Source organism: Salvelinus fontinalis, chromosome 1 (assembly GCF_029448725.1).
Source record: "Salvelinus fontinalis isolate EN_2023a chromosome 1, ASM2944872v1, whole genome shotgun sequence".
In the NCBI taxonomy this organism is placed as follows: Eukaryota; Metazoa; Chordata; class Actinopteri; order Salmoniformes; family Salmonidae; genus Salvelinus; species Salvelinus fontinalis.
Window position 1 is genome coordinate 48,338,211 of NC_074665.1, and position 13,301 is coordinate 48,351,511.

Consider the following 13,301-nt stretch of genomic DNA (forward strand, 5'->3'; position numbering starts at 1 on the left):
GAGTGGGATGGAGTGCTGCATCAGATGACCTAGCCTCCACAATCACCCGACCTCAATCCAATTGAGATGGTTTGGGATGAGTTCGACCGCAGAGAGAAGGAAAAGTGGCCAACAAGGGCTTAACATATGTGGGGACTCCTTAAAGACTGTTGGAAAAGCATTCCAGGTGAAGCTAGTTCAGAGAATGTGCAAGAATGTGTGCAAAGCTGTCATCATGGCAAAGGGTGGCTACTTTGAAGAATCTAAAATATATTTTTTGATTTAACACTTCATCTTACTACATAATTCCATATGAGCTATTTAATAGTGTTGATGTCTTCGCTGTTAACCTACAATGTAAAAAATAAAGAAAAAACCTTGAATGAGTAGATGTCAACTTTTGACTGGTACTGTATGTCCCAAAATGTCTGTGGAAACTGCTTTAGGTGCACATTGTTTAATCCCTCTATTTGAAATGGGGGGGAAATAGAAAACAGTTAATGTGTCAAGCCTCACTGGAGGGATAAATGCGCTACAAACATAAATTGCATTTTCATGTGAAACTCAACATGAGAGAGAAAATAAACTTTACTTTATTGATGCAAGATGGCGCTGGAGAACAAGGCTGACGTTTGACGTATTCCTAACCAATTGTGTTTTTTATGTTTGTCTTTGCGTTGTTTGTAACTTATTTAATCTTATTTTGTACATAATGTCGCTGCTACCGTCTCTTATGACCGGAAATAACTTCTGTGCATCAGAACTGCGATTACTCACCACGGACTAGCAGAATCCTTTTTTTCCTTTAACGTGCCCGACTTGAGTTTTTTACTGCTTCCCCGGGAACTGGCCCAGATCCCCATCATTTGTGTGAAGAGAAGGCGGAGAAAAAGGGGCCAGAGGGCGAGCTGCCTTCTGAAAATTCGTAGGCGATTGAATAAACCCCCACTTCCTTCCATTCTGCTAGCAAACGTGCAATCTTAGGACAATAAAATCGAGGACCTACGCGGAAGATTAAACTACCAATGGGATATTCAAAACTAATCTCTTATGCTTCACGGAGTCGTGGCAGAACAGAACAGCGGCATCTGGTAAGACGAGGGGCGGCGGACTATATATTTTTGAAAATAACAGCTGGTGCACGATATCTAAGGAAGTCTCAAGGTTTTGCTCGCCTGAGGTAGAGTATCTCAAGATAAGCTGTAGACCACACTATCTACCTAGAGAGAATTTCATCTATTTTTCGTAGCTGTCTACATACCACCACAGACTGATACTGGCACTAAGACATCACTGAATGAGCTGTATTCCACCATAAGCAAACAGGAAAACGCTCACCCAGAGGCGGCGCTCCTAGTAGCCGGGGACTTTAATGCAGGGAGCTTAAATCCGTCTAACCAAATTTCTATCAACATGTTAAATGTGCAACCAGAGGGGGAAAAAACAATGGACCACCTTTACTCCACACACAGAGACGCATGCAAATCTCTCCCTTGCCCTCCATTTGGCAAATCTGACCATTATTCTATCCTCCTGATTCCTGCTTACAAGCAAAAGCAGGAAGCACCAGTGACTCGATCAGTTTAAAAAAGTGGTCAGATGACGCAGATGCTAAGCTACATATCTGTTTTGCTAGCACAGACTGGAATATGTTCCGGAGTACACCACATCAGTCATTAGCTTCATCAATAAGTGCATCGGTGACGTCGTCCCCACAGTGACTTTTACGTACATACCAGAAGCCATAGATTACACGCAACATCCGCACTGAGCTAAAGGCTATAGCTGCCGCTTTCAAGGAGCGGGACTCTAACCCAGAAGCTTATAAGAAATCCCGCTATGCCCTCTTACGAACCATCAAGCAGGCAAAGCGTCAGTACAGGACTAAGATCGAATTGTACTACACCGGCTCTGATGCTTGTCGGATGTGGCAGGGCTTGCAAACTATTGCAGACTACAAAGGGAAGCACAGCCGAGAGCTGCACAGTGACATGAGCCTACCAGACGAGCTAAACAACTTCTATGCTCGCTTCGAGGAAAATAACACAGAAACATGCATGAGAGTACCAACTGTTTCGGAAGACTGTGTGATCACGCTCTGCAGCTGATGTACAGGTCAACATTCACAAGGCAGCAGAGCCAGACGGATTACCAGGACGTGTACTCTGAGCATGTGCTTACTAACTTGCAAGTGTCTTCACTGACATTTTCAACCTGTCCCCGGCTGAGTCTGTAATACCAACATGTTTCAAGCAGACCCTCATAGTGCCTGTCCCCAAGAACACTAAGATAACCTGCCTAAATGACTACCGACCCATACCACTCACGTCTGTAGCCATGAAGTGCTTTGAAAGGCTGGTCATGGCTCACATCAACACCATTATCCCAGAAACCCTAGACCCACTCCAATTTCCATACCGCCCTAACAGATCCACAGATGAAGCAGTCTCTATTACACTCCACACTGCCCTTTCCCACCTGGACAAAAGGAACACCTATGTGAGAATGCTATTCATTGACTACAGCTCAGCGTTCAACACCATAGTGCCCACAAAGCTCATCAATAAGTTAAGGTCCCTGGGACTAAACACCTCTCTCTGCAACTGGATCCTGGACTTCCTGATGGGCCGTCCCCAGGTGGTAAGGGTAGGTAACAACACATCCGCTACGCTGATCCCCAACACAGGCTCCTCAGGGGTGCGAGCTCAGTCCTCTCCTGTACTCATTGTTCATTCATGACTGCACGGTCCAAGCACACCAAGACAGTTGGGAAGAGAGCACGACAAAACATATTCCCCCTCAGGAGACTGAAAATATTTGGCATGGGTCCTCAGATCCTCAAAAGGTTCTACAGCTGCACCATCGAGAGTATCCTGACTGATTGCATCACTGGTATGGCAACTGCTCGGCCTCCGACCGCAAGGCACTACAGAGGGTAGTGCGTACGGCCCAGTACATCACTGGGGCCAAGCTTCCTGCCATCCAGGACCTCTACACCAGGCTGTGTCAGAGGAAGGCCCTAAAAATTGTCAAAGTTTCCAGCCACCCTAGTCATAGACTGTTCTCTCTGCTACCGCACGGAAAGTGGTACCGGAGCACCAAATATAGATCCAAGAGGCTTCTAAACAGTTTCTACCCCCAAGCCATAAGACTCCTGAACATCTAATCAAATTGCTACCCAGACTATTTGCATTGTCCCCCCCTTTTCACCACTGCTACTCACTGTTGTTATCATCTATGCCTAGTCACTTTAATAACTCTACCAACATGTACATATTACCTCAACTAATCGGTGCCCCCTCACATTGACTCTGTACCGGTACCCCCCTGTGTATAGTCTCACTATTGTTATTTTACTGCTGCTCTTTAATTACTTGTTACTTTTATTTCTTATTCTTACTTGTATTGTTTTAAAACTGCGTTGTTGGTTAGGGGCTTGTAAGTAAGCATTTCACTGACCACCTGTTGTATTTGGCACATGTGACTAATACAATTTGATAACACAATCGCATTGTGTGCACTTATGCCGCGTTCATGTGCTAGTCGTAACTAGGAAACTCTGAGATTTTAGACTTGCTAACTGGGTGTAGTTATACACGTGACACATTCAACAAGTCAGCAAGTCTGATATTTCAGAGTTCCAGTCTAGCACGTGAACGAGGCATAAAACCACCAAAAGACGCAGCCTAATTGTCAACAAAGCCACTTGTCAACAAAGCCACGTGTCTGAAGCACCAGCAGCTCAATGCGCTGTCACAACTATGTTAAAAAGTTTATTTATTTTAAAAACAATTTGTATTGGGATGGTCTATCCTTGCATGTAGCAAAAGTCACATGGATATAGATGTTTTTATTTTGACCAAGCGTTTTTAAAAGGCCTACACTTCTATCCAAAAAATAAACTCAGCAAGAAAATAAACATCCTCTCACTGTCAACTGTTTATTTTCAGCAAACTTAACATGTGTAAATATTTGTATGAACATAACAAGATTCAACAACGGAGACAAGTTCCACAGACATGTGACTAACAGAAATGGAATAATGTGTCCCTGAACAAAGGGGGGGTCAAAAGTAACAGTCAGTATCTGGTGTGGCCACTAGCTGCATTAAGTACTGCAGTACATCTCCTCCTCATGGACTGCACCTGATTTGCCAGTTCTTGCTGTGAGATGTTACACCACTCTTCCACCAATGCACCTGCAAGTTCCCAGACATTTCTGGGGGGAATGGCCAAGGCCCTAGCCCTCACCCTCCGATCCAACGTGCTCAATGGGATTGAGATCCGAGCTATTCACTGACCATGGCAGAACACTGACATTCTTGTCTTGCAGGAAATCACGCACAGAACGAGCAGTATGGCTGGTGGCATTGTCATGCTGGAGGGTCATGTCAGGATGAGCCTGCAGGAAGGGTACCACATGAGGGCGGAGGATGTCTTCCCAGTAACGCACAGCATTGAGATTGCTTGCAATGACAACAAGCTCAGTCCGATGATGCTGTGACACACCGCCCCAGACCATGATTGACCCTCCACCTCCAAATCGATCCCGCTCCAGAGTACAGGCCTCGGTGTAACGCTCATTCCTTTCATCGATAAACGCGAATCCGACCATCACCCCTGGTGAGACAAAACTGCGACTCGTCAGTGAAGAGCACTTTTTGCCAGTCCTGTCTGTTCCAGCGAAGGTGGGTTTGTTCCCATAGGCAAAGTTGTTGCCGGTGATGTCTGGTGAGGACCTGCCTTACAACAGGCCTACAAGCCCTCAGTCCAGCCTCTCTCAGCCTATTGCGGACAGTCTGAACACTGATGGCGGGATTGCGCTTTCCTGGTGTAACTCGGGCAGTTGTTGTTGCCATTCTGTCCCGCAGATGTGATGTCCGTATGTACCGATCCTGTGCAAGTGTTGTTACACGTGGTCTGCCACTGCGAGGACGATCAGCTGTCCGTCTTGTCTCCCTGTAGTGCCGTCTTAGGCGTCTCACAGTACGGACATTGCAATTTATTGCCCTGGCCACATCTGCAGTCCTCATGCCTCCTTGCAGCATGCTTGAGGCACGTTCACGCAGATGAGCAGGGACCCTGGGCATCTTTCTTTTGGTGTTTTTCAGAGTCAGTAGAAAGGCCTCTTTAGTGTCCTAAGTTTTCATACCTGTGACCTTAATTGCCTCCGTCTGTAAGCTGTTAGTGTCTTAACAACCGTTCCACAGGTGCATGTTCATTAATTGTTTGTGGTTCATTTGAAAAAGCATGGGAAACAGTGTTTAAACCCTTTACAATGAAGATCTGTGAAGTTATTTGGATTTTTACGAATTATCTTTGAAAGACAGGGTCCTGAAAAGGGGACTTTTTTTGTTGAGTTTATGACTAGTCATTAAAGCAATAAAAAATGTTAACTAAATTATTTGGATGTGTGTTTGTCTCTGTGTGTGTATTTAGTCTTACTGTATATCATTTAGGGTATGTATCAATCTATTTCTCATTCCTACTTCCTATTTGTCTCAGGAGCTGCTGAAGGAGACTCGCCAGGAGTGGGCCAACCGGGTGGTGCAGCTGCTTTACAGATCACCTTCACCCTGCTGGGCCACATGCTGCTCACAGATTCGGCCTACTGGCACAGCCTGGCAGACCCGCCCACCAAGGCCCTGGCCAAGTAAGACTGAGTCCTCTAGTCTAGTTTCTCGGATTCTCAATGACAATGCTATGATAATGTGCTAGCTAGCTAAGTCATAGGGACTTGCTATCTGGCTTAATAGGTGACTGTAGGGGCCAGTTTCCAGAACACAGATTAAACCTAGTCCTGGCCAAAAAAACACTTTCAATTGAGATTCCCCATTAGTCCAGGGTTAGGCTTAATCTGTGCCCGGGAAGCCGGCCCTGGTTATACATGGTCCCTGTACAGCAGGGTTCCCCAACTGAGCGTCTGCTCAGCTCCAACGAGGACGAGCCGGTGGTCCTCTCTAGTCTAGGTGAGACTGCTGCTCTCTGGTGTCAAACAAAGTACATCAGGACCGGCTCAGCAGGCAGATGTTGTGTAAAGTTGCAGATAGAAATGATATGAAAGAAAGTTATAGAACATGTTAAGATTTTTTTTTATTAATAATCATTAATAAAAAAACATAACATGATGCTTCCGCCACAATACTTGAAAATACAAAGGGATCAACAACATTGCATTCAACCCATATTACTGGCCTTTATGACAAGGTGAAAATAAAGAAGTCTATGTTAAAAAATCCACTCCAAATCATTCTGTTTGCAATAAGGCTGTTAAGTAATACTGCAAGACAACACGGCAAATCAATTAACTTTTTGGCCTAAATTAAAAAACTACAGGTTTGGGTCAAATCCAATACAACACAGAGTGAAACCCTCTCTATTTTCAAGTATTGTGATGGTATGTTATGGGTATGCTTGTCATCGACCGGGACTGTGGAATTTTTCAGGATCATTATAAATATGAATGGAGCAAAGTCCAGGTAAAAAGTTAGAGGAAATCCCGCCTCGGTCTTTTGAATACCTAACCCTGGGATAGTTTTTATTTTTCAGCGAGACATTTACTCAAATGTTTATGCCAAAAATACACCAGAATGGATTTCCAATAGGTGTTCCTGAGATGTTTAATCTCAGTCCTGACTTAAATGTGCTTGAAAATCAGAGACAAGGTTTGAATATTGCTGCCCATTAATCATTCCCAACCAAATTGAATCAGCTTGAACAATTTTTACAAAAAATAATGAATATATGTTTCCCTAAGAGTTGTGCAAAGTTGGTAAAATCTTAATGGAGAGTTATCCAATTATGATATTTATTTATTTTTTAATTTGGAACATTTTCTTTAACTTTCTTTCACTTTGAAAATGTGGAGTTGGTTGTGCAGATCTGTATGAAAAATTTGTAATTTAATACCTTTTATAGATGTAATTTTAAGGTAGCAAAATGTGAAAAAAGTTAAAGGGCGGTGTAGCTTTTTACTGTGCCTTAGGGGTTGACTGCATTCACCCAGATTCCATGAAGGTTAAGACGGAGTAGGGTTCTGAACCCCCATCAACTGCAAGTAGACACAAGTTCTCTAAACATAAACAACTGTTTTCATATCGAAAGCAAAAGGGATACTTTTTCCCCCCATGTCACCAGGGTGAAATGGGCAATTCTAAAAGCTCCACTAGGTAAGTGTAATTTACTTGCCTTAACATGATTTTAAACCTACCGTGGGCGCAAAACTGTGATCACGGAGTACAGTTTGAAATTTGAGCAATCGTGGCCATTCTGTATAGAAACGAAACGTCCCTGCGTCTAATCACACAGTATATTGCATTACTCTGGAAAGCAATAGCACACTTCTGTTGAACGACGAGGTTTAGTGGACTAATTAGTGTCAGGTAGAAACCCAGTGTGCAAAAAAGTGGTGTAGAAGAACATTTTGGAAAAACACGCACTTTAAATTAAGTGGGATGTCATGTGTATGTATAGTGGATATTACAAGGTCATTTGGCAACTTCTCTTTCCCCGCTATGGACTTGAAATAGGAGTAAGTGTCCTCATAGACTCACTCATATGATAAGAAATGTTTTAATTTCTTACACCAGTACTTACATCGAAATCCATAAGGGAAGAGGACCAGTGAAAACTTAGGGTGTTAACACTAGTTGCCACAAGTCAAAATTGGCTATCTCTTAAGGTTAGCTGTGTGAATAAGGTTAGGATTAGGTAGGTTTAAAATCGGATTTTAATTAGATAAATTGTAGAAATAGGTGGGGTTTAGCCATAATTATGACTTTGTGGCTGTAATAACTAGTGACGACTCAATTTAGGGCAAATTAGAGGATTGAGAAGTAAAGAGATTCTTTGAATAAGGTTATGCAAGAGCAGTGACACCAAAATACACTGAGTTGATTTACATGCACACTAATAATTTGATTTTAAACTGACAGTAGTCCGAGTATGGCATTACTCTGCTTATCTTAATCGGTGTACGGTCATAATTGAAGTAAGCATACGCCAATTAAAACACCTGGTTTTCTGAGCAATCTTTCGATTTACTAGGACATGTAGACGCCTTAATCAGAGTTACAGAGGTGTATTTGATCAGCGCATGTGCTAGCACGAGCAGCGTGAGCTTCCTTCTTTTGCGCGAATGAAGTGAGTTCAGGAAAACTGAGTATGCATCTTAGAAATAGTTTTCATATATAAACTTTGTGTCCGAACTCTGTGTCACAGAAATAACATGGTTGCTGTGGTAGAACGTTTGTTTATTGGCTATTTTCGGCATTTATCAAAGTCCCACCAGGTAGCCTGATTTCAGATGTGTGATAAACAAGATTATTAGGGAAGTCATTCTTCTTGCAAAAATAAACACAACATGTAAAGTGTTGGTCCCATGTTTCGTGAGCAGAAATAAAATATCCCAGAAATGTTACATACGCACAAAAAGCTTATTTCTCAAAAGTGTTGTACAGAAATTTGTTTACATCGCTGTTAGTGAGCATTTCTTCTTTGCCAAGATAATCCATCCACCTGACAGGTGTGGCATATCAAGAAGCTGATTCAACAGCATGATCATTACACAGGTGCACCTTGTGCTGGGGACAATAAAAAGCCACTCTAAAATGTGCTGTTTTGACCACACTAGACAATGCCACAGATGTCTCAAGATTTGAGGGAGCGTGCAATTGGCATGCTGACTGCAGGAATGTCCACCAGAGAGCTGTTGCCAGAGAATTTAATGTTAATTTCTCGACAATATGCAGCCTCCAACTTCATTTTAGAGAATTTGGCAGTACGTCCAACTGGCCTCACAATTGCAGACCACATGTAACCACATCAACCCAGGACCTCCACATCCGGCTTCTTCACCTGTGGGGATCGTCTGAGACCAGCCATCCGGACAGCTGATGAAACTGTGGGTTTGCACAACCGAAGAATTTCTGCACACTGTCAGAAATAGTCTTAGGGAAGCTGCGTGCTCGTCATCCTCACCAGGGTCTTGACATGACTGCAGTTTGGCGTCATAACCGACTTCAGTGGGCAAATGCTCACCTTCGATGGCCACTGGCACGCTAGAGAAGTGTGCTCTTCACGAATGAATCCCAGTGTCAATTGTACCAGGCAGATGGCAGACAGCGTTTTATGGGGTCGTGTGGGCGAGCGATTTTCTGATAACGTTGTGAACGAAGTGCCCCATGGTGGTGGCGGGATTAAGGTATGAGCAGGCATAAGCTACGGAAAACGAACACAATTAGATTTTATGAATGGCAATTTGAATGCGCAGTGATGTTGTGCCATTCATCCACTGCCATCACCACATGTTTCAGCGTAATGCACGGCCCCATCTGTACACAATTCCTCGAAGCTGAAAATGTCCCAGTTCTTCCATGGCCTGCATACTCACCAGACATGTCACACATTGAGCATGTTTGGGATGCTCTGGATCGACGTGTACGGCCGTGTGTTCCACTAACCGCCAATATTCAGCAACGTCGCCCACCCTTTGAAGAGGAGTAGGACAACAATCAACAGCCTGATGAACTCTATGCGAAGGAGGTGTCGTGCTGCATGAGGCAAACGGTGGTCACACTGGATACAGATTTTTTTTTTTTTTATGTTATCCACACCTTTACCTTTTATTGTTACCAACAGATACATACAGTATCTGTATTCCCAGTCATGTGAAATCCATAGATTAGGGCCTAATTAATTTATTTCAATTGACTGATTTCCTAGTAGGAACTATAACTCAGTAAAAACTTTGAAATTGTTGCATTTATATTTGTGTTCCGTATATTAATCTGACTTCACAATAATCGTAATATTGTGTGCATGTAACCGTACTCACTGACAACTTCCATATGGGGTCTTTAACCTTGGCTGCCTATGAACCACAATAACCCCCCTACTCTCTTGACTTTGCTAATGAAGACACTTTTTCCTCTTTCTCCATTCCTGTTGATTGTCACTATAATGACCTTTAATCTTTCCCTGTCTCCCGTGGTTGTGTTGTAGGTGACCGCTCCATGTCCACCTCCCTGTCGGCCTCCCAGCTCCACACGGTCAACATGAGGGACCCTCTCAACCTTGTTCTAGGTTAGAACCATGCGCCGGTCTCAAACCTTTTAGCACCTATTAGGCATTGTGGCTTACCAGTATAGCTTACCAGGGCATGCCTTTAATGTTTTAGTGCTTCTCATAACGATTTAATTCTAGCTTATATGTTTAAGTCGCTCTGGATAAGAGCGTCTGCTAAATGACTAAAATGTTTAAAAAAAATAATAATTAACTCGAAATCTGTCCCCTCGTCTCTAGTACATTCACTTTGCTCTCTCTCGTTCTCCCTCTAAAGCCAACCTGTTCCTGCTGATCTCATCCGTCCTGGGCTCCAAGACGGCGGGGCCACACACCCAGTTTGTGCAGAGCTTCATGAAGGAGTGTGTGGAATGCCTGGAACAGGGCAGCTGTGGGAGCATCTTGCAGTTCATGCCATTCACCATGGTGAGTGGGAGAGAGGGGAGTTGACCGTGGGTGTGATGAACTGTGGTAGTCTAGGGGAAGGAGAGTAGTGATAACAGTTGATTGTTAGTTCTACGCAACTTTGGTAAGAAATGTGACCTCTGACATGGGATTTTTACTCAACACATTCTGGGGAGACATATTCCTGCAATGATGAATTTTTTTTTTTTCTGATAATGATAATTTTACCATTTCTACCTTCTATGTTTTTTTTTTTATCTTAGTACATCTGGCCCCAAGTCTCTAGCTGACCTCGTTCTTACATCCACACTTTTATAATGATGCTTTTAATGTATGATAAAAAAAAAATAAAAAAAAATACTTCTCATTCTTCTTGTTTCTTTGTTTGTACTTTTATTGAATTGTATTATTTTATGATTTGAGGAGCTACAGTTGAAGTCGGAAGTTTACATACACCTCAGCCAAATACATTTAAACTAAGTTTTTCACAATTCTTGCCATTTAATCCTAGTAACAATTCCTAGTTTAAGGTCAGTTAGGATCACCACTTTATTTTAAGAATGTGAAATGTCAGAATAATAGAGAGAATGTTTCATTTCTTTCATCACATTCCCAGTGTCAGAAGTTTACATACACTCAATTAATATTTGGTAGCATTGCCTTTAAATCGTTTAACTTGTGTCAAATGTTTCAGGTAGCCTTCCACAAGCTTCCCACAATAAGTTGGGTGAATTTTGGCCCCTTCCTACTGACAGAGCTGGTGTAACTGAGTCAGGTTTGTAGGCCTCCTTGCTCGCACACGCTTTTTCAGTTCTGCCCACAAATTCTATAGGATTGAGGTCAGGGCTTTGTGATGGCCACTCCAACACCTTGACTGTGTTGTCCTTAGGCCATTTTGCCACAACTTTGGAAGTATGCTCGGGGTCCATTTGGTCAACCCATTTGCGACAGAGCTTTATCTTCCTGACTGATGTCTTGAGATGTTGCTTCAATATATCCACATAATTTTCCATCCTCATGATGCCATCTATTTTGTGAAGTGCACCAGTCCCTCCTGCAGCAAAGCACCCCCACAACATGATGCTGCCACCCCCATGCTTCACGGTTGGGATGGTGTTCTTCGGCTTGCAAGCTTCCCCCTTTTTCCTCCAAACATAACGATTGTCATTATGGCCAAACAGTTCCATTTTTGTTTCATCAGACCAGAGGACATTTCTACAGAAAGTACGATCTTTGTCCCCATGTGCAGTTGCAAACTGTAGTCTGGCTTTTTTATGGCAGTTTTGGAGCAGTGCCTTCTTCCTTGCTGAACGGCCTTTCAGGTTATGTCGATATAGGACTCGTTTTACCGTGGATATGGAATCTTTTGTACCTGTTTCCTCCAGCATCTTCACAAGGTCCTTTGCTGTTGTTCTGGGATTGATTTGCACTTTTCGCACCAAAGTACGTTCATCTCTAGGAGAGAGAATGCGTCTCCTTCCTGAGCGGTATGACGGCTGCGTGGTCCCATGGTGTTTATACTTGCGTGCTATTGTTTGTACAGATGAACGTGGTACCTTCAGGTATTTGGAAATTGCTCCCAAGGATTAACCAGACTTGTGGAGGTCTACAATTTTTTTTCTGATATCTTGGCTGATTTCTTTTGAATTTCCCATGATGTCAAGCAAAGAGGCACTGAGTTTGATGGTAGGCCTTGAAATACATCCACAGGCACACCTCCAATTGACTCAAATTATGACAATTAGCCTTTCAGAAGCTTCTAAAGCCATGACATAATTTTATGGAATTTCCCAAGCTGTTTACTGGAATTCACTGGAATTGTGATACAGTGAAATAATCTGTAAACAATTGTTGGAAAAATTACTTGTGTCATGCACAAAGTAGATGTCCTAGCCGACTTACCAAAACTCTAGTTTGTTAACAAGAAATTTGTGGAGAGGTTGAAAAACGAGTTTTAATGACTCCAACCTAAGTGTATGTAAACTTCTGACTTCAAATGTATATAATTAGTTACCAGCTGTGGCATTCTTCAGATTCTAAGACCTGTCTGTCTGTCTGTCCCGTCCCGTCCCGCAAAGCTGGTGAAGCTTCCTGCACTGGCCAAACCAAAGGTGGTCCTGGGCATCGCTGACCTGACTCTGCCCAGGGCTCAGCTCACCCACCTCTGCCTTCTCCATGAATTCTATTTCCCCAGTCACTCAGGGGCGGAACCAGCTTCACACATAAATCAGCATTTTACTTAGTCTCACATTGACACTAATGCATGACTAAGAGAAGATTTGACCAAGTGGAAATTAGGATTCACCCTTCAAAGCATGGGACTCCGCGTACATGGTGTTTCATCACTTTGGCATAGAAATGCCAGTTTCACGATACTCCGAAGTTGGTTAACAACTGTTATGTAATCCTGATTGCTTCATCATTCATTTGAATGTAGGTTTTCTTTCATTTTCATTGTCTCTATGGTTTTTCATTTCAATAGTCTCTATGGTCAGTAATACAAAACTGTAAAATTAAATGTTTTCACAATCTTGGAATCAGTATTCATAAAAAGTGTACATATTGTCATCTTTATAATAACGCCTCATGAAATGAATACCTTCTAAATTAATTTAAGATATTTTATAGGTGTTTTTCAGTATGCTGATTTATTTTTCAGAATTCTAATATTTTCACTTAAATAGAAAGTATATACAGTACCAGTAAAAAGTTTGGACACCTACTCATTCAAGGGTTTTTCTTTATTTTTACTATTTTCTACATTGTGAATAATAATGAAGACATCAAAACTATGAAATAACATATGGAATCATGTAGTAACCAAAAAAGTGTTAAACCAATCAAAATATATTTTAG

The 13,301-nt window shown here is 42.5% G+C and overlaps 1 pseudogene; it reads left to right on the forward strand.

Annotated features, from left to right (window-relative positions):
• The window catches only part of LOC129858194 (mediator of RNA polymerase II transcription subunit 24-like), a 35,464-nt pseudogene extending 22,774 nt beyond the window's left edge, over window positions 1-12,690 (forward strand).
• The last annotated feature ends 611 nt before the right edge of the window (window positions 12,691-13,301 follow it).